The 5689-nt window shown below is 41.4% G+C and overlaps 1 long non-coding RNA gene across 1 annotated transcript in view; it reads right to left on the reverse strand.

The window, feature by feature from the left end:
- LOC107142518 overlaps window positions 1–4628 on the reverse strand; it is a 38096-nt gene extending 33468 nt beyond the window's left edge. The window contains exon 1 of the long non-coding RNA XR_001503570.2: window positions 4378–4628. This is a non-coding gene — a long non-coding RNA (uncharacterized LOC107142518). The remainder of the gene's footprint in view (window positions 1–4377) is intronic.
- Between the last annotated feature and the right edge of the window lie 1061 nt (window positions 4629–5689).

A 5689-nucleotide genomic window follows, 5' to 3' on the forward strand; every position in this document is an offset into this window, starting at 1 on the left:
GGGGGGGGGGGTCAAGAAAAACAGTCATGGAAAAAGTTTGCCCACCTCCATGCCAAATCAAACCACTGCGTCATACCTACTCTTGAGACAAAGCCACTAACGTTTGCATAGCTGCACACTATTTCATACTGTGTCCTCCTTCCCTGCAACATGCTGTGGGAATGTGATTTGGATGGTGAAACAGATTTGGAGAGTTTGGATCTGTATGTAAAGAAAGGGCCAAAATGAAGATTGGAGTAATAACTTTCACCTGACAGCCAGTGGAGGGGTGGACTTGGGTAAATGGTTTTCTAATTGACAGTTTTAGGCCCTGGCAACTGCAATAGAAGTGGAGTCCAAATCCTTTGGAGGGTCTGTAACTCTAAAAGCTGTGTTAATGCGATAGATTAAATGTACCAAAGCTGAGGCGGCCAGGCGGCAGACCCCTGGGCTGGGGGTTGCCTTTTCCTGGTCTCACAACTGTTTATTTTGATTACTTTAAGTGTTGCAAAGCCCCATTGCCTTTCTCTCAAATTTCTGGCCCACTTGTATGCACATTGCTGGTTCTTTTGAGCTTCTATCCAGATTTTGATTCCTCACAAAGCCTCTGCTAATCAGGTGGTCAAAGGCTCTGGGTGTTAAATTTGGTTCCCTGGTACAGTCCTGTGGTTCAGAAGTCTCCTTTTTCCATGCATTTTCCAGAACATGGTCACACACGTTTCTGCTGCAGTATCAGTTTATGCTGCAAAGAAAACAACCTCCAAAACCTCAGTGCCTCAGGGGTGGGCAGATCAACTGAAGTCTGACCACTTTCACCTGGTTGCAGCTGAATGGCTGTGCCTCAGGGGGCAGAATACTGGGTTGGCTCTGACATCTGGGTTGAGTCAAGATGTGCCCAACATGCCCTTTGCCCTTCTGGGATCAACACCTACCTGGAGCCTGTCTTATGGCAAATGGAAGAAGTGCAAAAGGACAAACCAACTACATAATCCAAGCCCTCACATCACTTGCTGTAATTCCACATTGGCCAAAACAGTTCACATGGCCAAACTCAAAGTCAAGGGCCCAAGAAATACATTCCTCATTTAGGGAGAATAAGGGAAGTCACATGGCAAAGGGCATGGATACAGAATGCTAATAAAAGTACGTGCGTGCGAAGAGTCAGAGACCAGAGAGTCAAACTGTTACTCTTCTTCAAGTCTTGGTCCTGATCATGGTCTTGGATAGCAGTGAGAAGTGGAAACATAGATTTCTCACCCGGCACAAAACTCAACTCAAAGTGGATCAAAGACTTAGGAATTAGTCCAGAGACCCTGCATCTAATAGAAGAAAGTAGGCCTAAATCTTCATCATGTTGGATTAGGTCCTGACTTCCTTAATCAGACTCTTAAAGAACAAAAAAAATAAAATTAAGAATTAATCAATGGGATGGATTCAAACTAAAAATCTGCTTCTTAGCAAAGGAAACAATCAATAATGTGAAGAAAGAGCCCACAGAGTGGGAGAACATCTTCACTACATGCACATCAGATAGAGCACAAAAAACAGGATATATAAAGAACTCAAAAAACTTAACACCAAAAAAATAAATAACCCAATCAATAAATGTGCTAAGAAACTGAACACACACTTCTCAGAAGAAAAAAAACAATCGATCAACAAATACATAAGAAAATGTTCAGCGTCTCTAGTAATTAGAGGAATGCAAATAAAAACTACTATAAGGTTTCATCTCACTCCAGCCAAAATGGCAATTATCAAGAATACAAGTAATAATCAGTGTTGGAGAGGATGTGGGGGAAAAGGTACACTTATACATTGATGGTGGGACTGCAAATTGGTGCAACCACTTTGGAAATCAGTATGGAGATTCTTTAGAAAACTTGGAATGGATCCACCATTTGCTCCAGCTATTCCACTCCTCGCTCTATAAACAAAGGACTTAAAAACAGCATACTATAGTGACACAGTCATATCAATGTTTATAGCAGCTCAATTCAAATAGCTAAACTGTGGAACCAACCAAGATGCCCTTCAATAGATGAATGGATAAAGAAAATGTGGCATATATACACAATGGAATATTACTCAGCATTAAAAGAGAGCAAAATCATGGCATTTGCAGGTTAATGGATGGAGTTGGAGAATATCATGCTAAGTGAAATAAGCCAATCCCCAAACACCAAAAGCCATATGTTCTCTCTGATAAGTGGAGGCTGATCCATAATGGAGAGAGAGACATGGGAAGAATGGAGAAAATTTGACTAGTCAAAGGTAGGGGCAATGGTGGCAGGAAAGATGGTGGAATGAGAAGGACATCATTACCCTAGGTATATAGATATGACTGCACATATGGTGTGATGATGCTACATCATGTACAACCAGAGAAATGAAAAGTTGTGCTCCCTTCGTGTACAATGAATGAAAATGATGTGTGGCAAAGCGATTCCAATTCAGTGAAATGGTGAGTTTAGAGATGACAGTAAGCTAGTATACCTAATGAAATATATACCTAATGAAAATTAATTGATTAATTAATTATTTTTTTAAAAGAAGTGAAGATATGGAGAATATAGGACTCCTGTATCACTGTCCAATCCACTTCTCTCCCATCTGGAGTTTTCCTGGGTCCACTAGCCTGTATGTGTTGATGAAGTCACATAAATCACAGCAACTCTAACTTCACCAGCTGTACTCCTATTGATGGAATGTTAAGACCCACTTCAAAACCTTACTCAAGTAAATCTGGGACTCCCCAGGAGTATCAGACATGATCTCATGAAGATTTCTTTCATGTTCTGCCCTGAACCCCCCTTGCCTATGCTAACACTGATGCCAAGGCCTGTGAATCATCTGAGAGAGAGACAAGAGAACCTCATCAGTACCAATATCACAGGGCCCCTTGACAACCTCCCAGAACTCTCAAGCCCTGACTTCAACATTTGCGAGGCAATACATTCCTTATAAATTCCACTGAGGCCAGAGAAACAGGGCTACATGTACCCTCATACATCTGTCATCCTCTTTGTCATGTTCTGAAGAAGACTTGTTTATTGTGTCCAAGCCAAGCAACCTGTAGCCGGTGCCGTCGGGGTTCCTCAAATCTTTTACTCCGCTCCGGATAATTTTCAGATACCAATATCTGCATCTCTATGGCTATAGGGCTATTTTTTTTTCACAACTAGAATAGACCGCTCTCCCTGTGTGTGCAGCAGAACAAAGGTGACAGGGAACTCACAACAGAACTCTCAGTGCGTGCTGGTTCTGTCAGTAACGTGTCCACCAAGCACTCTATGCTGCCCAGGACTCCTTTGGGGAAATCACTTCACTTTCAAGAGCTCTACTGTGCCATCGAAAAAGTAAAGTGTTGACCCCAGTGGATTCTAAAGTGCCCTCCATTCTCAAACATTCTTTGGATCCATACATTCAGATATATGTTTATCTGTGTATCCTTCTTAAAGAGAGGTGTCATATCATTTTTAGAATAAAAATGAGCCATGAAGGGAAACTGCTAAATGGTGTCAAGAGTAGAGAAAGTCACTCCACAGAAGCATGGGAGTTTCCTGCTAGATATTATGAAATTCGTCCCAGACTCTCTGATTACTGTTCAGAATCATGAACAGGAAGAATAAAATCCATGTTTAACTCACCAAATATTTATTCAGTGCCACAAGCTGTTCCAGGCGCTAAGGACATGACACTTAGCAAATACACACATTCTCTGACCTCTTGGAGCTTACTGTCATCTCAAATCTCACCCTTTCACTGAATTGGAATCGCTTTGCCACACATCAATTCCAATTCCTTCCTTCTCAAGGGGCTCAAAATGAATTCATTGTATTCCTGCCTTTCCATAATTCATCACTTTATCCCAAGACCTGATTGGGACTAAATTCCTGATACTTCCCATGCATCTCCTGAGCCAGAGGAAGAGCCAAGAGGAGACTCTCATCCTGATCCTGTTGTTCTGCTGTCAGTAGAAATTGTTCAATCCAAGTGACAGGAATGTAGAGACTGCAATGACTCTCCACCTGGTTGCCAGTGCCTTTCAGAATGTCAAGAGATATTTAGCAAGAAAATAAAATACGGAGTTCAGGTTTGAGAAATTCTGAAGACAAGGCAAATCAGCAGGAGAGGGAACAAGCAGGGGACAGAGAATGATTAAAATATCAAAAAGGAAATCAGTAAATTTGAAACCTCGGACCTGGAAACAATTAGAGGTCAGCTGGCAACTGTCAAGAATCAATATAAGAAAGATGTAATTTTTAATAACGCAGAAATAAAGTGTTCTGTGAGCATGCTAGGGACTGGGAGAGTGGGTGAAAAGAACAGAGGGGAAAGGAGGTCTGTTAGCAATTATTTCGAGTGCCAGGGCCAGCTTAAGAGAGTCACTCTCACCTTCTCAGCACAGTACCCGTGTTGGGTTTCCCCCTCGCTGCAGCACCCTCCAGTTTGGCATCCCCAGGGCACAGCCGGCCTTTCTTCTGCTCACCTAGTTCAAAACACAACATATCCAGGGTTCTTCTACATGTCATCAGTTCAAACACAGATGTGTCTGCCAACCCCTTCTTCTCCAAAGAAGTTGGGGCTATGGGAAACTTTTTTATTAAAGAGCCTGTGGCTTTTAAATAAACAAATGTTTCACCTAGCCATTTATTTATATGCCTAATGGATATCTTTAAATGTTAAAAGCTTCCAGGGGCAAAGAAAAAGGAGCTTAAGCAAAGACTTTCCCTCTTGGCAAGCTTTTGTAGATGTCATCAAGATAGAAATGTGGAGCCGAATTGGAAAACATCTTTTCAAAAGAACCAAGGATGAACACAATTTGCAGATCACTTTAGAGGTGGACACTTCTCCAAAGAAAGAACAAAACTCTCTTAACAACCGTGACACCACAAGCAGACAGGAGAATCCCCAGAAAGGTTAGAACATCACTTTTCAAAACTGCACTCTTTGAAATATTAAATTCTGAGTGATTTTAATAGGCATTGCATAAAAAAATACAGGGACAAAATAGGTCCCAATATCAAATAAGTTTGCAAAACACTACTGGGTTATAGAAAATTAGACAGGTTCTTTTATTGTAGGCCTTTTCTGATCCTTTATGGGAATTGTAAATCTCAGAGTTTGCAGGGGAAGGAAGGGGAATGGAATTTACTATTGTAAACTGGAATTTACTCTTGTAAAATTCTACCACCACGGGATTGGTTATTTTGTTGAATATCTTGCCGAATGTAGGTACTAGTTGGCTTAGATTTTTCTCTATAACTGGCAGGTGTCAATATGTTAAGTACATTGAAATTCAATAATGATTACAGAGAATAGCTCTATACCTTTTTCAAATATCATTTCTTCTAAAAAGATTTATGAGATAAAAGGAACACTAATGTTGCTTGCATATGCAACCCCCCCAATGTTCAAAACTAGATGCATTTAATTGTGGCCTGGTTGGTTTGACCCCATTCAGGATCCCAGTCGAGCACGAGGCCAGTCTTGGTGCCCGTCTCATTTGATCTTGGAGAGCAAGTAATTGTTACCTGTTTTGTTTCCCTGTAGCTGAAAGCTACGAGAACTGAGAAGGGCCTGAGAGATCATTTCTCCCAGCAACCTCAGTTTACAGCTGAGGAAATTGAGAAGCAGAGATGGGAAAGAACTGGCCTAAAAGCTACATAGCCACTTTTCCCAGGGACCAAGCCTCAGAAGCCCACCC

Source organism: Marmota marmota, unplaced genomic scaffold (assembly GCF_001458135.2).
Source record: "Marmota marmota marmota unplaced genomic scaffold, marMar, whole genome shotgun sequence".
NCBI classification, from domain to species: domain Eukaryota; kingdom Metazoa; phylum Chordata; class Mammalia; order Rodentia; family Sciuridae; genus Marmota; species Marmota marmota.